General features: G+C 45.3%; 1 pseudogene; it reads right to left on the bottom strand.

Moving 5' to 3' along the window:
• Positions 1-1,835: 1,835 nt before the first annotated feature.
• On the bottom strand, positions 1,836-24,647 carry LOC133378035 (zinc finger MYM-type protein 1-like; annotated as a pseudogene).
• Between the last annotated feature and the right edge of the window lie 1,020 nt (positions 24,648-25,667).

Genomic DNA, 25,667 nt, shown 5'->3' with positions numbered 1-25,667 from the left:
CCAGCAATGCCGGACGGACTTCCGAACAAGCTCTATCTGTTTAATGCGATACGTTTATCTTTTCTTCAAAGAGAAAACAGACTAACAGGCAAGCACCCTTCTTTCTATTATTTTTTTTACTTGGTTTAAATTGTTGCAGCAAAAAGAGATTTGTCAATTTAATCAGCTTTAAAGAGCTTCTGGGTGAGCTATAACTCTTCTCTGTTATTCACGAAATTAACAGCTTATCTCTGTTTCTATTGCAAAAAGCTGTCCTGGAAGTGCATTCTAAAGATATACACAGAAGAGGGATTTGTATTCCGAGGAACATTATATTGTCTGGGACTATTTTCTTTTTGGTCTATTTTATTTTGACGAATCTGCTTCTTCACGACGCCGCTAACTGTTTTGATGCTGGGAACTAAATTTGTTTTGTATTCTTGAACATAGAGAGATAAGGCAGGCTGCTCTGTTTATACTGTGATGTCATCAAGCCTGGAATATTAACCCAATTGTTGCTGAAATAAGAAGTGGTTCTTCTTTATTTTTGTTTTGCTTTGTTTTCGTGGTTTTAAAAAATGGCAATCAAGAAAGTGGCTGAGAATCTGGAAGTAATTATGTTTCAGAAAATAATGGATGAGATTGAGATAACGAAACAAACCCTGCGACAGGGCACTAAGGAGCTGAAAATTGAACTGAGCAAAATGACGCAGGAGCTTAAAGAAATAGGGGATTCTGTGAGAGAGGAGAATGAGATCAGAGATGAGAAAAGAAAAAATAAAGGGAAGATACAAGCCCTGGAGATTGGAACAAATGTGGAATTGGAAAAAGATCTGGAGTTTATGGATATTAGAAATAAAATCTACTGTTTGGAATTTAACGTTATCTCTGAAGAAATTAATGAAGATATTAGAGATAAAGTTATCAATGGCTTGGATAATCTTCTGGACTGGAATGACGTGATGGAGCTTGATATAGAGAAAATCTATGGAATTAACAGCAGCCATGTGACAATGGAAAAACTCTCAAGAGATGAGCCAGTGCATTTTGTAAAAAAGAAGAACAGAGATATGACTTTACAACAATATTTCAGCAACTTATTCAGAATTGATGGCAAGAAAATATTTGGGATAGAGGAAATTCCCATCAGACTCTTATTATATGACTATGGCTATGACAGCAAGATTATTATGGAATACTGATAATGGAAGATTGGACATTGAAATTACTGGACTTAACAGGACTATTGAAGATGGAAGATGGAATTAATATAGATAATGGAATAATGGCTATTGAAATTATTGGACCTAACAGATTTTGATGAGATGGATTAATCGATATGTTTATTTGGACTATGGTTATGACAATGAGACTTTATTTATTTTACTTTATTTTTTATTGGATTTATATCCCACCCTTCCTCCCAGCAGGAACCCAGGGTGGCAAAGTCACACAGACTTATATAAATGATAGCCTAGTGCAAAGACCTTGCCCTGATTCTTCCGACAGTCACCTCTAAATATAACGTAAGTATCAAATTAGCTTGTTCTGACACTGCAATGCTAGAGATTTGCCTGTGTTTGGTGTCCTTGGGCAAAGTAAGATCCTGGGCTCCTCTGGGTGGATGGGCTGGATATACATGCTGATGATGTAGTCAACACTTCTGATTTACCATGGTGACCCCTTTTTTATTGTGTAGACCAATCTCTACAAATTATTCCCATACATGTTTATTATAGAGTGTATTATTGAGCAGCTCTCTTTCTTATGTCTCTCCCACACCTCTTTGGTAGATTGCCTGCTTCACCCATCACTCCTTCCCTCGAACTCTTTGCCATTGTGCTCTTCTCATTCCTTCAGCTGCCAGAGTCAGCCTCTTCTTCCGCTTCATCCACTTCAAGCTCTTCCTTCTGCCCCTCAGCTGTATCCAATGGTAAAGTTATGGAAATACGGAGTAAGGGGGTGTATGTTTTAAATCAGGGGTTCCCAAATGGTGATCCATGGACAACCAGTGGTCCACGAGCTTCATTCAGGTCATCTGTGATGTGTCTGTGAAGATGACAGTTACCATTTGAATTATATGGAATTCCATGGAATTCAAATGTAATACATTAAAATACATTAAAATTGTAATACATTAAAATACATCATCAGAAAGGCACAATACAAATGCAATTAAAGATATTTAGCACAATTGCTACATCAGGATGAAAAACCATTACGTGGTCCACCAAGATCCTCAGCAATTCTCAAGTGTTCAATGTGGGGAAAAAGTTTGGAAACCAATGTCTTAAATTATCAACAACCTTTCTTCTTTGTTTTGCTAAATCTCTGGAGAATTTGTTTTGGGTATCCAAAGACCTTCCTAGTCCCAGCCCAAATGCTCACCAGAAACTGCTGCTGGGCCTGTCGCTGCCTTTGCCTCCTCCTCTCCCCTCACCATTCCCTCTCTCCATCATCCTTATAGTAATTGGTGAAAGAAGCAGCAGGGAACAACAATGCAATAACAACAACAGCAGCAGCAGCAGCAGCAGCAGCAGCAAAGAAGACAACTTAATAATAATAATAAATAATAAAATTTTATTTTTAGGCCGCCTATCTGGCCGAATGAACGGCCACTCTAGGCGGCGTACATAATTAAAAATACAACATATAATACAGTTTTAACATATAAAACAATTATAATCCACCAACCTACATCTATACACTGTAAACTAAAACTTCCCCATGATCTGGTTGATCCGTAGATGAAAGGAGCCCATTGCCCTTGAAAAAACATAAAATACCCCCCAATGCTATATCTGCCCTCCCGTTTCCATTGAGCTGAAGCAGGCAGATTTGGACAGCTAGGAAAGAAAAGTTTGCAGTATTTTGTTTCCATGTAAAACAGAAATGTGGTCAAGTTCAACTGCCAATGTGTGTTTCTGTTGAGCAAATGACGTTTCCCCAGACTGGATTTCTTTTGCTTGCAAAATCCTGATTGTCCTCCTCAGTATTTGGGCCACCACAAATCATGCTCTCACGCCTGCAAAAGAATGTCCCCTACAAGAAACTCGGGGTGAGCTCCCCACAATAAGCTTTATGTCACCCTAAATGATGTACCTAAAGGTCCCTTACAATCCATCATACGACAGTGCCTGACATTGGTGCATTGTTTGAGTTCAATGTTATCAATGAAGATGCCATAGTACATGAGAGTGGTGCTGCATAAAAATGCCTGGTGGCAATTTCAAATAAATAAATAAATAAATGACGCTCTCCCCCCACACTCATTTTTCCATGAATGCCAGTGCAATCCTACACGTGTCTCCTCTGAAGTAAGTCCCATTGAGTGCAACAAGATTCACTCCAGATAAATGCTGCATATTGGGCGTAGCAGTTGCATGGGGTGGGAAGGGGAAAGTCTAGGGGGTTACCATAGGGTGGTGGCAAGGGGGTGGTGAGCAGGGTGATCAAGGGACAGAGCCCTTATAGTCTTAGTTACCTGGAGACACCCAGGGATTCAATGCAGCTGGACCAAGACTGAAATACAATCGAGTAACTGCCTGTGAACATGTGATAGACAGCTGAGAAACAGTTCCCTTTGAAAACCATCATGTATAAATTGTACTTCATTTTGGGGGTATAACTAAGCACTACTATTGAGGTGAGAAAGTACCCCAAAATTAATCCTTCAACACAGCAGAGCCTGGAAGGCTTGAACTTGCTGTCGTTAGGATGGGGAATAGCTGTAACAGAAGAACTTAATTTGATAAAAGCTTACATAACCAAAACGAACAGTCTACTTACCACTCTGACTAACTCTATGGGACTATTCCTGACGGAGAAACAAATCTCCCCCAACTCCACCTCAGTCACCCAAGATTCTCAAAACTCCTTGATAAGGAAACCAAAATCGAAAGTTAAAAACAATAACTCATCACACCAGACTGCCCGGAGAGTTAACAAAATGAAGAAAACAAAGAACATAAAGAACTTAAAGCCTGCCTTAACAAAGAACATGAATTTTAACCCCTTATTTAAGCTACTAGACGCTTCAACTAAATCTCAGCATTCCCTTCCGCAAGATTGTAAAACAAAAACAGTTACAAAAAATACTTATCTCCATTTAAATAAGTCTAGCCGCTTACTGGGGAATGCTAATTTTCTAAGAGAGCCTTGTTCTGAAAAGTCCAAATATGGAATCAGGATCCCGGATATTAACAAACCCCTAGGCGCTCACAGACTTTCGGACAACCACTGTAACGTTTCAAATTGGAATTTACAACTCACAAGAGACAAACTAGCAGTAACCTTTCTAACTTCGTCGTTGGAGCAGAGGTCAACTACATCGATAAAACAACTTTTTGAATCTTACCTTAAACTTTATCTCCCGAACATCTCATCTAACAACTGCGTCAAGCATGTGTCTCACTTCTATTCGCATTTTCCGGAAAGACGCACCATCATTACCTTTCAATCGATACACATTGCTAAGTGGATTTACAAAATCAGGGAAGACTTTTACACTCATGGTATCCGGATACAACACTACTTTGTAAATAAGGCTTCCCCTAATTCACTTTTTAACCATTCCTTTTCACAATTAAGGAAAGAAACATCCCGGTCTCAGCTATCCCCCGCTAGACAGAGTACTCAAGTAAATAAGGCCTCTCCTAATTCATCCCTTAATCATCCCTCTTCACATTCAAAGAAAGAAAGATTTCAATCTCAGTCATACACCCATAGAAAGAGTAACCAGAAATACTCCACCCCTACTAACCCCCTGGCCCAAGCCCAATTTCAGTCTTGCTGGTCGGAGGCTCCAGACTACGAAGACCTCCCCCTCCCCCTCCTAATAAAGCGCTGTTCTGATGCAACCAGAGCTGACCCCCTCCCATGTAATAAAAACAGGTCTATAACTGATGCTAAGGAAAGCGAGCTACTTAGACCCCAAAATTACGACCCGATTCCGGGTACAGCTAAGCAAACAACCACTGCCTCTTGGCTCGCGATGCGTTATCTATATCCTGAAGAATTGGGTTCCCCAACTAAAAGCCAAATGATAAAATTAAATCCTTCCCCAGGTTCAATACAAGCTACTGGAGTATCCTCCAATGTTAGTACATTAACTCCAATAATTCATATCATCACTCCACGTTATGATTCCTCTTAGACGTAACCACTAAAACAAACAGCTTATTATTTAACCCCAGCCCTGGGTTTAGCCCTAATCCCACATTTATCATGATGAAGGACCCCCTTTCTCCATATAATTATGAAATATAGCCAGCGGGAAAAGTACTATGCGAGACATAACTTCATGTTTGTTATGCATTTTAATCTTGAAGATTTTTAAGGTCCTAGTATGTCGGAATTCCAAATATGTTTTTTATAACCCTTCTTCTTGTAATTAATCCTGTTATATGGGCCTTTGGCCGCGATAAAGATTGATTGATTGATTGAGGTGAGGAAGATTTTTTTTCCCACTACATTCAATTGGTTTTGGGATTTCTTTCTTTTTTATGTAACATAGTTTAAACAGCTGAGCCATCAGGACTGTTTTAGGGAATCGGTAACAAGGAGAAATATTCTTCACAAGTGCTTGGATATCTGGCCTGTTTCTATTCATAACTGACTACAGATTTTTGAAAAATCCAGGGTCGATATCAATGAACATTTTTTAAAAAAACCTCTATGTTTGATAGAGGGCCACTGACTTAATTTTAAGAGATTGTAAGTGTATGTTTAAAGTTAAACTTGCTTAAAAATCATTTATTTATCACCATATTGTTTAAAGAACAATATAATTTCATTTAAAAGGAATTTTTTTTAAAAAAAATGTTTCTTATGTTTAAAATTCCCTGGATATTATTACATCTGGTTTACAGGCATGTGTAGGAGCAAATAAATTCTGGTAGACATCTAGATGTATAAATGAAGAGCTTAGTGTGGCATGCCCCATTCCTCCTGTCCCATAATTCTTGTCTCATACCCCTGATTTATGGGGTGCTTATTGCTTTTGCAAACTGTTTGCCCAGTACTGGGGTCTGAAACATTCTGTTTAGAGCAGTAAGCTTAAAGTGCAGGCTTTCTGACCCTGGGTAGGAAGAAGCTTGTTCGTCTTAGCCAATGCTGACAGCAGAGGCTGGGAAAGGCTGTTTAATTAGTCAAAACAATGAACTCATCGAGGGAGAAAGTCTTCACAGCTGCATTCTCAGCTCTTGTGAGCACAACTTCAAGGTCACTGTGAGATAAACGAAGTCTGAGGTGTGAGATCTAAAGACACTTACCCCTGGGAAAGATAAAAATCTCACAGGAATAGGTGCCACCTATGCCCCCTCCAGAGCGTGTTTTTGGGTATAAATACAGGGTCATAGATCTGAGCACAGAAGCCTCAACACCGGCCAGAAGCCTGGGCACCAGCCTGCAGGGAACAGCGGCTGAGTATAAATCAAAACAGGCCATAAAGGGATCTCTCCTGCTCTTTGGGGCTTCCAGCAAGGAAAAGGAGAATGTGAGACAAGATTGGTGCTCATTAAGTGCAACTACCTGCTTGCCATAACCATAATTATTGGTTGTCATAATTGCCATAATTATTAAAGCTTTTGCTTTAATAACGTACTACATTTTCTTTCCTCATCAGTGTGTTTCATGGTCATTCCAATCTTGAACTTACTTGCCTCAGGGAAGGGAAAAAACATTTGGCAAAACAACACGTGTTCAGTGGTGTACCAAGGGCAAAGCAGTGGGAGCGGTCTGCCCGGGTGCAGGCAATAAGGGGTGCATTGTCTGTAGCAAGCTCAGTAAACCTTTTCTGATCTGTACACCACCTGGCACACCTTTGGTTCTAAAGACATGCTTGAGTTCTGGGCAGGCACTCGCACGCACATTGGCAGAAATCAATCACTGTTTGTTGGGCGGTGGTGGCAGCAGCGGCAGGTTTCAGGATGTGTTTGTTTCAGTGTTCTGCCTCTTGATGAGGCAGAAGCAGGGGAAAGCATTTGGTTTTTGATGCCCCCTGGGGGCTAGGAAAGCTACACGCTGGAGGGACTCTCTGGCATCTTTTTAGTTGCCCGGCATCGAAACATTGTGAGACCCATCCTGACGGGCGTCGTCAATGGTACAGCTGCGGCTCTTTGCAGTCTACCTGGTGGGTGGCAGGCAGCACAGTGGCCGCCTACCACTTTGAAGCACGTTGCAGGCAGATACTGCTAGAACGCCAGCTGCGGCTGATGCAGGTGGTTGGGGAAGGTGTTGGAAGTGCGGCAAGAGCAACTCCTGTTTTGTTCTTTTGTTTAAGCTCCAGAAGGGAGATAGAGCTAGGGTCCTGCAGATGGATAGGCTTTGTTTACCTTTTACCTGTGATGCTCTGACTGACTTCTTTCTGTCGCTAGACTGTGATGCCTTTAGGGAAGCTTACCTGCCCCTCCTCCTTCTGCCCTTTCCTTTCCTTTTGTCCTCTGGCTGTCCGGGAGAGAGGAGACATCCCTTTGTCTCTGCTCTCTCTCCAAGCATGGGGCTAACTCCTACACCTGGGGGTTATGCCTCCAACTTAGCTAGTTAGCTAGAACTAGGTATGCCTTTTCTATCTACTATGTATTTCTATAAATAAAGTAGCTTTTCTTATTTTACTAAGTCTCCAGTCTCAGTGATGCTGATGCAGGGTAAAAGCCTGCTTTCTTAGGCAAACGCACGCACATGCTGGCACACTTGCATTTCAACATCTGCTGTTACTCTCTGCTGCTGTGGTGATGCTTTTAAATGAGATTAAGCAACACAACTACACACAGCGCAACAGAAGGGAAGTCCAGGAAGGATGAGGGGACAGCTCAGGCCCAGGGGGAGGAGGAGCAAAAAGGGGCATGGAAGATCTATCTGCACCTTGTTCCTTGCTGCCACTCCTCTCATGGATGGGTTCTGCGTTGCTCATCTGCTGTGCCTACTGGCCAGTGTGTGTTGTTTAACACCAGATTGGTACACAATAAGACCATTCTCATCCAAGATTTGATTGTGGGTGAAGGTGCTGATTTGGTGTGCATTACTGAGACCTGGGTGGGTGAGCTTGGAGGAGTTGATCTGACCCAGCTTTGCCCACCTGGATCAGAGCTTGGAAGATTACTTTTAAAAAGTAATAAATTACAGTTACAATTACTTGGCCCAAAAAAGTAGTAATTACCATTACAATTACAATCGCTCTGAAAGTAACTGATTACTTTACTTTTTCTCAAAAGTAATCACTACAATTACATTTCACTTACTTTTTTAAAAAAAAAACTCCTACAAGGTGCTGGCCTTGGCTGCTGCACATCTAAGAAGCCTAAAACAATATTAAAAATAAACACACACACACAGGGGGTAGTAGAATAAAAAAAATTATCCATAAGATTAACATAATGGCATAACAGAATCTCACATCCCCCCAAGCAATGAAGATACCCCAACTCTTGAAATCAAATTTTACACTTGAAATGCTTTTATAATATGTTTCTGTTATGTCTCAAAAGAACAAGATGCTCAAAGAGCATGTCAGACAAGGAATGTCTTTTTACAGTCATTACATTGCCACCAGTACTGAACAGGCGTTCTACTGCGGCGCTTGAAGGCATGCCTGTGTTGTGCTGCAAAAAACACCGCAGCACACGTGGAAAGCCATGGAGTGATGACACTTCCCTGCTGGGAGACCTCAGGTACCTCACCAGTTCCGCCTCAGCAGTGTCCACTGCTGACTTCTTGCCCTGGGGCAGAAAGTTAAAGAAGTCATCTTCTAAGTCATCTCCTTCCTGGTCTTTATCTGAAGACTGATCACTGTCCTCATTAAGTACACCCATCTTTATTTCGGGTTCAGCAAGGCTTCCATTGTGTATCTAAGAAAGAGAGAGGATATGTTAACACATATATGTTAGGAAACCATCATCTGCTCTTCATTTCCTGATGTTTGTCATGTCCCCTGGTTCAGGGTCCAGCCTGAGCCTGTGGATGATGACATGGAAGGTAGGAAGGTGACCAAGTCACCACACTCATGGGGCAGCACAGCAGACCCTTAAGGATTACCTGCAGCAACCCAAGGTTGTGATGAGGAGCCCCAGGAAGAAAAGGACCAGCCCCTGCCTACCACCTTAAGCCCTCTGATGCCTCCCTTGAGACAACATTTCCCTTGGAGTAATCCACCCAAAGGGCTTCCCTAATGTTCTTACTTGTTGGTATGGGTGGTGGCCTGACACGATTCCAGCTGATCTAGTTCGAAGTGAGGGTGTACGCAGGCTGCCAGAAGAAGCAGATCCCTGCCAGATCCCCACCTCTCAAGGGTTGTCTGCTGCTGCTTCAGCATTTTGGGAGGAGAGGTGTCATGCATTGGTTCAGGAAGGCCACGTCTCCTTGACTTTATTGCTTCTTCAATTGCTCTCAGCTTCTCAGGGTGTGCCCTCTGAGGAAGAAGAACAAAGCATGAATCCAAGAAAAAATGGAAGAGGAACTTCACAATTTAAACATAAATAGACAATGGACACTCTTTGAAGACCAGCAGGACAAAGGCTTACCTCAAAATGTTTCTTCACATTGGATGAGGAGGAAACATCTGATCTCAGATTTTTGATCCTTGGAAGGCAGTAATTGCATCGTACAACAACATTTTTCCCACTCTGGCTCACAAATGTACAAACTTTCTCAAAGCCAAACCATGGTACTTGCTGTTCTGCAGATGTGGCTGTGGGCAACTGGCACTGCTTCATGCCCTCCTCCTCCTCATGCACAGGGCCTCCTTTCTGAACCTCACTTTCTAGTTTTGCCTCCTCAGGATCAACAAGCTGTGACGCAAGTGGCCGCACTAACTGACTGCTGCTCTCAGCAGCAAAACCTGCAACAGGCGTCTCTGTAATAAACAAGAGATAATGCTCCTATATGGGTGAACTTCAGCTGTGATGTGCCCCCATCTCTTCCCCATGCTGCAAGATGCCCCAGTCAGAGTGGAAGTAAGCAGGTCGATAGCACAATTAAAAGAGATCCTATTTGCATCATTTTTGCTCACTAAATAACCCTGCCTGGGCCAGTCTAACCTACTATCTCACAGGGTTGTTGTGAGAACAAAATGAGACTAGGGTTCAAATCCCCACATAGCCATGAAGCTCACTGAGTGACCTTGGGCCAGTCACTGCCTCTCAGCCTCATGAAAACCCTGTTCATAGGGTCACCATAAGTTGGAATCAACTTGAAGGCAGTACATATATTTTTTATTTTGAATATGATGATTATGATAATAAATATGCAGCATTTCAAATTAATTCTGTATGAGAAGCATTCCATGCCAAGCTTGGAAAACCAAGGATGAGGTATAAAATGTAGACAAAAATACTTTTGACAAAATGCCGTTTATATTTTATATATATGAGCCTGGGTAGGGAACATTTAATCTAGCCTACTTGCTTTCAGCAAGAAGGGTTAAGTGCCTTCAGGCTAGGGCAGTCACCAGAAGGCCACAGCAGAGACAAAGGAGCCTAGTGTTGTGGAGATGTTAGATGGGAGCTTTGGGGAGTAAAGATGGAGGCTCCTGAAGGCTGCAATTCTAAACACACTTACTAAGGGATTAAGCCCCATAGAACTCAACAGGACTGACTTCTAAGTAGATATAATTTGGACTGTGCTGTTGGTAAACCTTGACTAGGGTTCTTCTGCAAAGACATCCATATCCAAGCAGGGTTGGCAACCCTCTTATCTTTTAATGTGGCTGCTCCAAATGTTTTTACAGATTTGACCCTTTACTTCAGAAAGAGGTCTGAAAAATGAGTAAGAGTAAGAAGTATCTTTTAAAATTGTTCTTTTCAATTCACTCTTGAATGAACATCATACCTAGGGCAGATCCACACCATTCCTTTAAAGCACATTCAACACCCATTTGAAGCACATGAATCCCACCACAGAATCATGGGAACTGCAGTTTGTTAAGAGTGGTGAGAACTATAACTGTGAGGGGGAAATGACACTTCCCAGAATTCTTTAGGGGAAGTCATGCGCTTTAAATGCGAGTTGGATGTGCTTTACACATATTGTGTGAACCCGCTTAATAAATTTTGCCTGCATGTAAATTGTTTTAATTAATTTTTCAAAATGAAAATAAGCTATAAAGTGTAGTGGGTGACCATGGGCTACTCACCATTTCTCAGCCTATCTGCCCCTCAGGATGAAAACAATGGAGAACCATGACTACCCCAAGGCATACTTAAAATGTAAAGGAAGTATTGTACAACCATAGTATGCAATTGGATACTTATAGGGACACAGCATGACAAAACTGGGTGGAAGTAAAAGTTCTACACTTAGGAAAAAGAAACCAAATGCACAGTTATAAGATGGGGGATACTTGGCTCAGCAGTACGACATGCAAGAAGGATCTTGGAATTGTTGTTGATCACAAGCTGAATATGAGCCAACAGTGTGATGTGGCTGCAAAAAAGGCAAATGCTATATCAGGCTGCATTAACAGAAGTATAGTTTCCAAATCATGTGAAGTATTAGTTCCCCTCTATTCAGCACTGGTTAGGCCTCATCTTGAGTGCTGTGTCCAGTTCTGGTCTCTGCACTTCAAGAAGGATGCAGACAAACTGGAACAGGTTCAAAAGAGGGCAACAAGGATGATCAGGGGACTGGAAACAACGCCCTACGAGGAGAGACTGAAGAGAGAAGGAACTGGGCATATTTAACCTGGAGAAGAGAAGACTGAGGGGAGATATGATAGCACTCTTCAAGTACTTGAAAGGTTGCCACACAGAGGAGGGCCGGGATCTCTTCTCAATGATCCCAGAGCGCAGGACACAGAATAATGGGCTCAAGTTGCAAGAAGCCAGATTTCGACTGGACATCAGGAAAAGCTTCCTAACTGTTAGAGCCATACAACAATGGAACTAATTACTAGAGAGGTAGTGGGATCTCCGACACTGGAGGCCTTCAAGAGGCAGCTGGACAGCCATCTGTCGGGAATGCTTTGATTTGGATTCCTGCATTGAGCAGGGGGTTGGACTTGATGGCCTTATAGGCCCCTTCCAACTCTACTATTCTATGATTCTATGAAAATATTTATATAAGCATGACTATCAAATATGTTTATTTATATAACCCGTAAAGATATTTATAGTGCAATCCTATGTTTGTTTACTCAGAAGCAAGTCCCAATGTATTCAATATTGGAAAACTGCAGCCTCAAGTGATAAGAAACTTGTTCTTTTAACAAGTCCTTTAAGTTGAGAGCTTATCCCAGTCTGCATCTGTGTTGAAATTGCTTTTTAATATGTTTTTAAACTTTTTCTTAAAAAAAATGTTTTTAAAGCTTTTAAAAATGTTTTTAAAGATGTTTTGTTTTAATATATTTTAAAGTCTGTTTTTATGATTTTTAAAGTGTTTTTAGTGCTTTTGTTTGCTGCCCTGGGCTCCTACTGGGAGGAAGGGTGGGATATAAATAAAATAATAAAAATAAATAAATAAACTTCATTCGTTTTTTTAAAAAATGAGTATTAGTTTCCTACATAATAAAAACTGTGATAAACCCTGCCTAATTTCTTTAAAAATAGGGTTGGAGGGAGAGAGATTTACAACACAAACACAAGTCTGCACTTTACTCACAATCATGAAAAGGCGGGGTTGCAGCCAGAGCTTTGAAAAGTTACTTTAAACTACAACTCCCATCAGCCCCAGCCAGCATGGCCACTGGATTGGGCTGATGGGAGTTGTAGCTAGAGCATGATCTGTTTAAAAAAATGTTGTGCAGGGGGGTTTACGTTTTGGTGTATATCTCGGGAATTAGACCACCTAGAAACTTAATATTTTTTTTAAATTGAAGCGGAGAGTCCAGAGAGTAAGGGGTGGTAGCCAGAGAGCCGGAGCCCCCCCCAAAAAACCAGAGACTCCAGCCGAAAACACACACACCGGGGCACACACACACACAAATCATCGTCACTCACCTCCACAGCTCTTCGCCATTCTGCTGCAGCCTTCTCCTCCATTGTTGTCCTTGCCCTGGCTTTTTCCTCCGGCGTCCATTTTTTCCTCTCAGAGTCAGACGCTAGCAGGCTCCCCCTGCCTATTCATCTCTTCCCTCGTGCCTCCTAACACAGATCACGAGGGAAGAGACAGTCTGCGCAGAGGTCCAATCAGTGTGAGGCACATGTCTTGTGTTAACCAATCACAGCCAGGAGCTGACTTCCCCTTGTTCCCGCCCCCAAGTAATGTCCAACCTAACATGGAAACGTTAAAGTTGAAGCTGAAAAGTAGTAAAATTACTATTCGTTCCGTTACTTGCCAAATGTAATGGAATTACCCACTCGTTATTTAAAATTGTAACGAATTAAAAGTAACTCGTTAAAAATAATGAGTTACTTCCAAGCTCTGACCTGGATACTCAGTGCAACACCAGCACAGGCTACAGGGATGGGGGAAGGAGTTGCCGTGGTCACCCAATGTCACCCCATTGTCATGGTCAGATCACTTCCTGGTGAAGTTTAGACTTATGGCTCCTATCCTTCCCTGCAGGGGTGGTGGACAGATTAAAATGTTCTGCCCGCGGAGCCTAATGGAATCCACTGGATTCCTGAATGCCCTGGGGGAGTTCCCAGTAGATAGAGCAGGTGACCCTGTTGAAGCCCTTGTCACACTGTGGAACAGTGAGGCGCATCAGGCTCCTGACATGGTTGCCCCCGAGCGCCCTCTCCAGCATTGTGGAGCCTGGTTTGCACCTTGGTACACCAGTGAGCTAAGGGCAATGAAACAGGCTGGACGACAGCTAGGGCGCAAGTGGCAAAAGACATGCTGTGAGGCTGATCAGGTATGGGTAAAACATCATAACTGTGCTTACTGTGTGGCAGTGAGGGCGGTGAAGAAGGCCCACTTCTCTGCCTCCATCGCATCCTCAAGTAGCCGTCTGGTGGAGCTTTTCCGTATTGTCAGGGGTCTGTTGACATCAACTCCAGGAAATGGAATTTTAGACCCTTTGGAGGCCCACTGTGAAATGTTTGCAAGACACTTTGAGGGTAAAGTTGCTTGCCTCCGTAGCAATCTTGATGCCCCCTCCACATCTACTGTAGTCTCCAATGAAGTATCCAGTGCAATGTCTGCTGCAACTTCTTGGGAATGGTGTCAGTTGATGCGGCCTGATGACGTAGACAAGGTGCTTGCAATGATGCATCCAGCAACATGTCCTCTCAACCCTTGCCCTTCTTGGCTTATTAAAGCTTGCCGAGGGGGTTTGACCGAGTGGATCCAGAGTGTGGTCAATGCATCATTGCGGGAGGGAGTGGTTTCGGGCGCCTTGATCCGACCACTCCTGAAAACACCCACCCCGGATCCATTGGTTTATGAGAACTACTGACCGGTTGCAAATACCCCCTTTTTAGGGAAGGTGATTGAGAGGGTTGTGGTGCAGCAATTGCCAGGACTCTTGGATGAAACAGATTCTCTTGACCCATCCCAGTCTGGGTTCAGGCCTGCTTATGGGACTGAATCGGACTTGGTTGCCCTGATGGATGACCTTTATCGGGAGAAGGACAGGAGGAGTGCGACCCTGTTATTCTTACTTGATCTCTCAACGGCTTTTGATACCATTGACCATGGTATCCTTCTGGGCCGACTTGGTGAGCTGGGTATAGGGGGAACTGTTTTACAGTGGTTCCAATCCTATCTCCAAGGTCACTCTCAGAGAATAGCATTGGGTGACTGTATTTCGGCCCCCTGGCAGTTGTGTTCTGGTGTGCTGCAAGGTACCATCTTGTCCCCCATGCTGTTTAACATCTATATGAAGCCCCCGGGAGCAGTCATCAGGAGATTTGGGGTGAGGTGTCAGCAGTATGCTGACGACACCCAGCTCTATTTCTGCATAACATCTGAATCAGGAGAGGCTGTGCAAGCCCTGCACCGGTGCTTGGTGGTGGGCTGGATGAGGGCCAATAAATTGTGCCTGAATCCTAGCAAGACGGAGGTGCTGTGGGTTGGTGGTTCCCAAGTTTGGATACTTGGTCAGTTGCCTGCTTTGTCATTAATTTTATTCAAATTTTCCAACAAAACAAAACAAAACAAATTAAACAATAAAATAAAATGTTGACTTCCGATTTGTCGCAGATCAGTTATAGGTCTATGATATATAACAAACCTGTCTCTTAATATATTACAAAATCACTTTCCTCCAGTAGTTATCTTAATTAATAATCAAATCTCATTAACATTACTTTATTCTTTCCGCAAAAAGTCAAAGAGAGGTTTCCACTCCTTGAGAAATATATCCCTCGATTTTTCTTCAAATAAACATGTCAATTAATCCATCTCATCAAGTCTACTAGGACCAATAATTTCAATAGCCATTTTTCCATTATCAGTGTCAATTCCATCTTCCAACTTCCATCCTTGCACCCATAATAATCTTGCTGTCATAGTCATATAGTAAGAGTCTGATGGGAATTTCCTTCATCAAAAATATTTCCTTACCATCAATTCTGAATGTGTTGCTGAAATATTGTTGTAAAGTCATATCTCTGTTCCTCTTTTTTACGAAATGCACTAGCACATCTCTTGAGAGTTTTTCCATTGTCACATATCTGGAATTAATTCTATAAATTTTCTCTATTTCAAGTTCCATCAAATCATTCCAGTCCAGAAATTCCATCGAAACATTGATAGCTTTATCTCTGATATCTTCATCAATTTTTCCAGGGACAACGCCGAATTCCAAACAGTAATCTTTATCTCCAGGATCCACAAACTCCAAATATTTTTCCAGTTCCACACTCGATAAATCTGTTCCAGTCTCCAGGACATGTGGATGGATGCACACCTTTCTATCTTTCCAGAAGTTAACATATGAAAAAGTTATGTGTGAAGCAATGTAAAGAGAAGGTCCATGCTGAGGCAATGCTGACCAGGCATCCACCTTCTCCAGCTTCTTCACAATTGCTAAAGAACCTCTTCCTTGCTCCACGTTCTCCAGACAGAGCCAGACGTATGGCAACTCCCACGACTGTCTTTACAGCCCTGAACTGAAGTGTGTAGGGCTCATTGGTGTCATTGGACACAGCCCAGTGTCCTGTTCCTTGAGCTATCCCGTGGGAGCAGGAGCCCCGGGGGCTTGCCGGGGTGGCTCTTGGCTCGCTGGCAGGTATCACAGGCCGCTACATAGTCCTTGACGTCCACTTGGACCCGGGGCCACCAGAAATCCCGTAGGACCAGGTGAAGGGTTTTATACGTTCCAAAATGCCCTGCAGGCTGGCTGTCATGGCAGAGGTGGAGCACCTCTCCCCGCAGAGCTCCCGGGGGAACGTACAACCGGTTCCGGTGGTACAAGAGGCCCTGATCCAAGGAAAAGGGGCTGTCCCGGGCGGCTGTCCCGGACTGGAGCTCTCGCTGCTGGGCCAGGGCATAGGGGTCCTTTTGCTGCTGCTCCTGCACCCGGTCCAGGAGGGGTTGTGGTTGGTGTGTAGCGGCGAAGTTCTCTGGGCGGAGGATTGGGCGAAGGGGGCGATCGACCTGCTCGGCTCGGTATTCCGGCTTGCGAGAGAGCGCGTCTGCTAGGGTGTTTCGGCGGCCAGGGAGTTAGGTGACCGTGAACTGGAACCGGGAGAAAAACAGGGACCACTGTATCTGGCGTTGGTTCAGCCGTCGGGCGCTTTGCAGGTGCTCCAGGTTTCGGTGGTCCGTTCGTACCTGGACCGGATGGCGTGCCCCTTCCAGGAGATGACGCCAGGTCTCGAAAGCTACTTTGATGGCCAGTAACTCCTTCTCCCAAATGGTGTAGTTCTGTTCCGAAGCGTTGAGTTTCCGGGAATGGAACGCACAGGGGAGCAGGGACTGCTTGCTCCCCACCGGCTGAAGTAGGACCGCTGCCACTGCCTTATCAGATGCATCGGCCTCCACTATGTAAGGTCGGGTAGGGTAGGGTTGCTGGAGGATGGGTTCAGATGTAAAGGCGTGTTGGAGGCACCAGAAGGCCTGTTGAACGGCCTCCGTCCAAACAAACTTCTCTTTGCCTCGAAGCAGCTCTCAGATGGGCGTGGTGAGTTTGGAGAAGTGGGAGATGAACCGGCGGTAATAGTTGGCGAAGCCCAAGAAGCGCTGCACATCTTTGGGGCTTCGCGGAGCTCCCCAGTGGAGGATGGTCTCAATTTTGGCGGGGTCCATCTGGATACCCGAGGGCGAGATCTGATGGCCTAGGAAATCCACGGTCGTGAGGTCAAAGGTGCATTTTTCGAGCTTGGCGAAGAGGCGGTGCTCCCGCAGGCGCTGCAGCACTGCTCAAACGTGCTCCTTATGTTCCGAGGGGTTCCGCGAGTAGATCAGGATGTCATCCAAGTAGATCACCAGGAAGCGGTCTAGGAGGTCCCGGAAGATGTCATTCCTGAAGTGCTGGAAGACGGCAGGCGCGTTGCACAAGCCAAACGGCATCACGGTGTACTCAAAGTGCCTATAACAGGTGCGGAAGGCCGTCTTCCACTCATTGCCCTCCCGCATACACACCAGGTTGTAGGCCCCTCGCAGGTCTAGTTTGGTGAAAATGCGAGCGCCCCGCAGCCGCTCTAACAGTTCTGGGATCAGGGGCAAAGGGTAGTGATTCCAAACTGTAATCTGGTTGAGGGCGCGGTAGTCATTGCACAGCCGGAGTTCCCCACATTTCTTTTTGACAAAGAGGACAGGGGCGGCTGCAGGGGATGTGGAAGGGCGAATGAACCCTCGGCGCAGGTTCTTGTCTAGGAACTCTCTGAGGGCTGCCAGTTCGGGTTCTGACAGGGAGTAAAGCCGGCCCACGGGAATCTTGGCTCCGGGTAGATCAATGGGACAGTCGTAAGGACGATGGGGCGGCAACTGGTCTGCCTCTTGCTTCCCAAACACATCCGCGAACTCCCGGTACTGCTCCGGTAAGGCCTCGAGCGCGGAGCTTGCCTCCCGGGTCATCAGGATGCGCTCCTTTGGCCTCCAGCAGGTGGCTTGGCAATAGGGGGATCCGAGGGTCAGCCGGCCCTTGGACCACTGGATGATGGGGTCGTGCCACTGGAGCCACGCCAGGCCCAGCATGACCGGGAAGTGGGGTGCGGCAGCCAGGTAGAACTGGAGGCTTTCCTGGTGCTCCCCCAGGGCCACGTCGAGCGGCACTGTCTCCTGTACTACAGGGCCCGAGGCGAGAAGCCGGCCATCAATAGTCTCCACCAGGAGGGGGCGGTGAATGGGTTGACTAGGAACCCGGTGGAGCTTGGCAAAGGACACGTCCATAAAATTGCTGGTGGATCCCGAGTCCAGCATGGCAGGTATTTGTAGGGTCCCCCTTCCGGGGACTGTCAGTGCGATCAACATGGTCAGATGCTTGGGCGGTGAGGAACTGAGGTGGCAGGCCCCTTGAACCACGAGGTTGCCCCGGCTCAGGGGCCTGTGAAGGCCAGCGCATGGACATTTCCCGAGGCAGGGGCTGTGGGTCGTTTCGTGGAACACTGGGCTGCAAAATGTCCCGGGGCCCTGCAATACAGGCAGAGGCCCTGTTGCCGGCGTCAGCAGCTTTTTGGCCGCAGAGAGATGTGGCCGAGCCCCTCCCAGCTGCATCGGTTCTGCCAGGGGTGTAGGGTCCTTGCCGACGGGCTCCGAGGGCCCAGCCACTGGGGCTGATGCTATGTAGACTGGCCGGGGTCGGTTGGCAGCACGCCTGCTTTCCAGCCTCCCGTCAATCTGGAGACACAGGCGTATGAGGGCGTGCAGGGTTCCAGGGCGCTCCACCCTAGCTAGCTCATCTAGAAGCTCATCCGACAACCCCTCCTGAAATTGGTCCATGAGAGCTGCTTCGTTCCAGCCCAGGTTTTGTTGTAATAAACGAAAGTCTGTTACATATTCCCCCAAGGGGCGTCGGCCTTGCCGCAGCCGGCGTATGCGGCGGTTGGCTGTAGCTGATTGGACTGGGTCCTCGAACATAGCCTTCAGTTCTCTGGTGAAGGTGGCTAAGTCGTTGAGCACGGGGCTCCGCTCGAGGAGTAGGGGCGTGGCCCATCTAGCTGCGGCCCCGGTGCACAGGTTAATCAAGAATCCCACCCGGGTCTTATCATCTGGGAAGGCCTCTGGTCGTAACTCCATGAAGAGCTGGGCCTGGGCCAAGAAGGCTGGGAGCTGGTCGGAAGCCCCAGTAAATTTCTCTGGGAGAGTCACAGGGCACTTGGCTCTCCCTGTAGGGAGAGGGGGTGGGGCTGCTGCTAGCTGGGTTTGCAAGCCTTGGATGGCCAACAACAGCTGGTCTACTTGTGAGCGCAGGAGCAAGTTTTCCTGCTGGAGTTGCTCCATGGTCAGCACTTCCCCCACTCCCTCGTTTGCCTGCTTTGTTTTGGCTGACTGCAAACTGTCAGCTCTACACTGCGTCAGCAGTGCTGGTGGGGGGCTGGAAATTCCTGGGTGGTTGGCAGGGAAGCAAAGTCCTTAGCCGGCAGTCTGGTCATAAATCTGCCAGGTCTAGGAGGAGGGGAGCTGATAAGGGCCAGGCTTGTCCGAAGCGTACTTGCCGAGTCAGGAGTCCAGAAGTGAGGTCAGTAGAGGTCCGGGATCAAATGCCAAGGGGTCAGTCCAAAAGAGGGTGCCAGGAAACTAGGAACACACAAGCCACATCTGACGTTGCAGTCAGCAACAAGCTGCAGCCAAGGTGTGCCTTATAAAGAGCAAGGTTGACAGCAGGTGTGAGTCCTCAGCGTTTGGGCCTTAAGGAGACAGGCCTGCCTCTCTTCTGCCTGACCTTCTGCTGTCTACGTTCTGCAGGTGAGGGGGGAGTATCCTGTTCACTGTCTGTGTCTGGCTGCAGGGCCTCTGCTGTATCTGGGGTGCTCTGCAGCTGAGGGGGAGAAGGAGCTGGATTCTCAGGAGGCTCCTCCATGTCTCCTTCTGAGTCTGCTGCTCCTGGGTCTGCTGCTGTTACTCCTGAGTCGTCCTCATCTGAGGAGTCCTCTGACGGGGCCATGACAACATATAATATTGCCCAATCTTTGGCTTCTTCCAGATCAATCTCTGTTGCTTTCAGGTGCCTTCTCAGCCTTGGTATTTCTATTAAAAGCTCACTCTCGGATACCTCATCATAGAAAGTGGTCAATTTTGGAATTGACACCTTTAACTCTTCTGCAGTGGCAGATATGAGACTCTTCGCTTGAACAGCCTCAAACATGGCTGCTACTTCCTTGATGGCTCTTGATCTGATCTGGAGTTCAGAATGAAAGTGATCAATGCACTCAAGCATCACCCTCTTATTATCTTCTTGCAGAGTGAGTCCAGCATCGCTTGCTTGCTCCCCTGCCATCCTCTTGAACCTGGCTCTTCTCTCTGCAATTCCATATTCATCTGATTTTAAAAGTGTCTGTTCAATTGCATGCTCCACCAGGTGACTGTGCTCCTCGTGCAGAAAAAGTCTTAGCGCCTCTAGCTTTGTCACCACCTTGTCGAGAGTTAAGCCCTTAGTTTGCAGGTACTGCTGTGTAAGATTAACTTCCTGAAGTACATCGCGCCAGAAGTACAAGTAGCACAGAAAAGTGAAGTCACAGACAGCAGGCAAAAGACCTTGTGCTGTACCTCTTGTGTCCAAATTTTCATGTGGATCACAAAGAGCTTCAATCGCCGCCACAAACTTATCGAACTTTTCTTTAACTGGCTTAACTGCAGCATGATGAGCACTCCAGCGTGTTGTTGATAGCCTTTTCACTGACACTCCAGTATGGTCAATTAACACAACCCATCGATGGGTGGAAGCAGCAAAGAAAGAAAACATTGTCTCAAGAGTTCCAAAAAATGTCGCACACGATGCATTTTCAGCAAAAGGGTGCTGACCGCACAAGTTAAGCGAATGGTCCACACATCCCTTAAAAATAGCTTTCTTGTTCTTTCCCTTAAGAATGGCTTGTACACCTCCATAGTGGCAGCATTATCGTAACCTTGAGTGCGGCACATCATTATGTCCAGTCCATCTCTTTCCAGATTTTTAAGAATGTCAGAACTGAGGTCAGCAGCTTTTTTCCCCTTTAAAGGGAAAAATCCTAGAAATACTTCTTTTACTTCAACTTTCCTGTTGTTGATTTTTACATGTCTGATCACTTCGGACATCTGGTCAGTATGTGATATGTCAGGTGTGCTGTTGAACATGATCCCAAAGTACTTCGCAGACTTTATGTCCATGACAAGCATCTCCTTCACATGATTTGCCAGGGCACTTATAAACTCATTCTGAGTTTTTGGTGAAAGTTAAGAGACTGATACTTGAAGTTTACATGTGCTCCGCTTTAATGTCATTAGGTGCTCTTTCAGCACTGGATCATATTTTGAAAGCATCTCTACCATCTCAAGAAAGTTCCCTTTATTCAATGAAGATTCATCTTCCTTGTGGCCACGGAATGCCAGATTCTGCTTGGCAAGAAAAAATGTGATATCAAGCAATCTGTGCAAGATGTCCCTCTACTTTTTCTTCTCCATTTCCATCAAAGCAATAGTTTCGTCGTCAATGGTTTTGTGCAGCCTAAGTCCTGCTGCCAATGTTTTCTACTTTTCAAGGCAACATAGGTGCTCTTCAGATGTCTCATGGTTATGCACTTTCGGGCTCAGTTTCCACCACATCTGAAACCCAGTCAGAAATTTGGATGTCATATCTGTAGCACTAACGGCAAATAATCGGCAGCAAAAACAGTATAAATTCTAGCTGACGAGTGAGTAAACCATCCATGACCGCAGAATTTTCTCACCATTTGGCATCATCTTGTAAAACCACTCTTTTGAAAGCTGGCACACATCTCCCTTAGCTTTTGCATCTTGCCTTGCCGCAACACTGAAAGGCCCATCTTTGTTCTGGAAAGAACCCCTTTTGATGATTTCCACCCAAAAATGATCTGGAACTGGTATCTCCCAGAAAGAAACATCACATAAAATTTGCAAATCTTTCTCCTTAACGTCACTCATCTCATTTACAGTATCATGGCTAGAGTCACTTTCAGCACTCTCTTCTGCTTCAAATTCTTCCATTTCCACTCCTTGTTCTTCTGCTTCAAATTCTGCCATTTCCACTCCTTGCTCTTCTGCAGAATGCATGCTAGCATCAGAAGAATCAGCTTTTTCAATTGGAGACTGACGAGCAGTATCTTTTGATGAACCCTGGCCATCATCCGGTCTTTTGACATATTGAAGCATGGATCCAGCTAGTGTCTTGAGTGATATTTTTTCTTGCCTCGTTTGCTTTCCTTTGCTGGCATCCACTTGGCCTCGTTGATTTATGCACTCTGTGTGGCATGATAGAATATCCCTGCACAATAAAAAGGGTTGTTGGAAAGACTCCATACACACACACACACACACACACACACACAGTGCCAGCTGTGGGATTGTCACACAAACAACCTAGAACATTTTTTTCCTTTCACAAGGAGATGCAAAAGATTGATCCCAGGACCTTCTGCATGCAAAGCACATGCTCAGCCTACCACTGAGATATAGAGTAGAAAAGCACTCACTGTTCTGCTGGTTCTAGTGCTTCTCCACCACTTTCTTCTGCAAATAAGAACATAAGAACATATGAAGAGCCTGCTGGATCAGGCCAGTGGCCCATCTAGTTCCGCATCCTGTTCTCACAGTCGCCAACCAGGTGCCTGATTAAAAGGGCAAATGAGAAGGCAGAGAACAATTCAGAAAAGCTGATCAGAGACACTAAATTTCACAAAGACCATGTCACTCAAACAATTCGCCACCAATGCAGGAAACCCTCTTGTTTATTATTATTTATTTATTATTTGATTTATATCCTACCCTTCTCCCAGTGGGAGTCCAAGGAGGCAAACAAAAGCACTAAAAACACTTTAAAGCATCATAAAAAAGACTTTAAAATATATTAAAACAAAACATCTTTAAAACATTTTTTAAAAAGCTTTAAAAACATATTTAAAAAAGAGAAAGAAAAGCTTTAACAACATATTAAAAAACAACTCCAACACAGACACAGACTGGGATAAGGTCTCTACTTGAAAGGCTTGTTGAAAGAGGAGGGTCTTCAGTAGGTGCTGAAAAGATAACAGATGGCGCCTGTCTAATATTTAGGGGGAGGGAATTCCAAAGGGGAGGTACCACTACACTAAAGGTCCATTATACTGCATCCTGCCCAGAGGAGCCAATGGCCAGCCTAGGTGGAGCTGGTCTGTAAGGTTCTTCCTTGAGAAGCTGCGGTGACAGAGATCACCACATAGGGCAATGGTCAGCAGTTCCTCCCAGGAGGTCACAGTCCATAGTTTGAGAATCTCTGGATTAAATTTGTTAAAAACATTTTGATTGACTGAAAAGGTGCCCCTGGTTAATCAGTTTATTGATTGATTGATTTAGAACATTTATATACCGCTTAATTATTTGCATTTCTAGATGGTGAGAGTCATTGTGGTATAGCAGTTAGAGTTACGGACTGGGACCTGGGAGGCCAGGGTTCAAATCCCAGCTCAGCCATGAAGTTCACTAGGTGACCTTAGGCCAGTCATTGTCTCTCAGCCCAACCTGCCTCACAGAGTAGGTGAGGCGGAGAACCTTGAGCTCCTTGGAGAAAAAGTAGGGTATAAAAGTAGTAACAACAACAATAATCTCAAATACAGTTAGTTTTTAAAAACCCTGCATTTGGTAAGCCCCATCTCAGAAGAGGCATTTCCTCCTGCGTGAGAGAGACGATAGGTGATGCCTCTTCTAAGATAATGCCTGCTGTGACATGTGTGCATCACCTAAAAAAATATGATTTTGTTCTTTACTAATATGCATATTTGTCCAAATGTAATGGATTTCATTTATCAGTTAATTGAATAAAGCTCACATGAACAGATGAATTGGGTGAAAGCTCTATTTTGAGCTTGAAAATGGTGCTACGGTGGTGGGCATATTTCACTTCCTATACTGGATCGCAAGCCTCCATTTGGAAAAGGGATGTGTGACTATTGTAATGGCACTGTAATGCTGAAATCCTAATGGACACTTGTGTGTGTGGCATAACTCCCATTGATTTAAGCAGGGTCAGGGTCACAGGGTTACATCTGGCTTCGGTCCAGTAAGGCATTTAACGCCCTAAGCCTTAGGTAAGCCTTAGGTAATGATTTGTATAAGGGCCATTGTAGGTATACATAGTGTTTTTTTTGTGACTGACACAGTACTCACTGGTATGGAACACCGTCACCTCCACTCCTGTTTAGCTGCCCCAGCCCATGGCAGCCATTTTTATCAAGATATAAGTATCAGCAGTGTTCAGCACCTCATATTTTTTATTAAAAAAGCGCTGTACACATTGCAGTGAGAACTTTTGCATCTCCTCACATTATCTCAAATGCAGCTGCCAGTCATCTCATCAAGGCCTAGTTCTCCCTGAGTACTGTACTATTTCAGACTAATAGGCGAAAGACATCATATGATGCTCCTTCATATCAACAAATCAGCAAGAATTCCTTGCTCGTAGAAAACTAGCTAGCCAGGGAGAAAACGAGGCTAGAGCCCTACTCCCTGACAAGCTAGTTGTCCATGTGCAGGAATAATTAAATATGAATTTTATACACATTCGGCTTTTAAAAAAAATCATGTGGGATGGGGTAAATGGTGGATAGCCTCACCAGCAGCAGGGAGCCAAATGAGCGCAACGTCCCTTTTCCATCTCGCGGAAGCTGCACTTCAACTTACCCGGGTGCAGCGGCGTCGGCAGCAGTAGCTGCCATGCAGGCGTCCTTCTTCCTTTGATCCCTCCGGCGACCCAAATTGCGAGAGCACCACCGGCTTCCAGCCGCAATTACTCAAGTCTCGAGGAAGAAAGGAAAGGAAGGCTCGGCGGGTGTCACAGGACTCTGCAGCATGATGGGACTGAGAGCCAACCACCACAGCAAGGTGAGCGAGCTGCCAGGAGTGGGCGCTTTGCTTCCTGCTCCTCTTCTCCCGGGGCCCACGCCAAGCCTTCCACGTGTTAGCGTGGGGTGGGAACAGGGCAGCTCTCCACCTGTTAGCTTCCTTCCTGTTCTTCCCCCGCACCTTCCACAGCTGTGCGGGCTTCCTGCTCTTCCCCCGCGCACCGCACCGCCGCCTTCCACGTGTTGTTAGCCCGGGCAGGGCAGGTCTCTGCCTGCCGCTTCCCGGGCAGCGGTGCCTAGGGCAGGGGGTGGCTCTGGGTGTCACCCCATCTCATGGTGTCACCCGGTGCGGCCCGCACCCGCCGCACCACCCTAGTGACACCCCTGGCTACAGTTCCCAGGATTCTTTGGGTGAAGCCATGTACTTTGAATGTTTGTTAAATGTGCTTTAAATGTATGGTATGGATGAAGTTTGTGCACTGCATTAAATTGGGGTCACATGTCCATGATACAAAAGCACCCATATTCATTTCTTCCCAAGATCAGCATCAATGCTTTTTTATGCTCCATAGATACAACAGTATTCATTTCCTTGCCGTTTTACTTGCTTTAAAACCTCAAAGCTTGTGAAAATTGTGAGTCTTTAATAACCTTTCCAGTGCCCCCCTTAAAAAAAATCAACCTCATCAGGTGATTTTATTTTATTTTATTCTTTGCAGGGCCTTAACATCCCATGGAGCACATTTATATCAAAAACACAGCCATGCTTCCAGCTGACATGCCCTTGTGAATATTTATTAGCAGTCAGCTCCTTCACTTTTCCCCTGTACACATCCCCAAATTGACACAGCCCCAATAAAATGATCTCCTAATTGGCATAGCTGCACATCACTC

This window comes from Rhineura floridana, chromosome 2, assembly GCF_030035675.1.
Source record: "Rhineura floridana isolate rRhiFlo1 chromosome 2, rRhiFlo1.hap2, whole genome shotgun sequence".
NCBI classification, from domain to species: domain Eukaryota; kingdom Metazoa; phylum Chordata; class Lepidosauria; order Squamata; family Rhineuridae; genus Rhineura; species Rhineura floridana.
The sequence above is the reverse complement of the archived record's forward strand: the minus strand, read 5'-3'. Positions and strand labels throughout refer to the sequence as shown.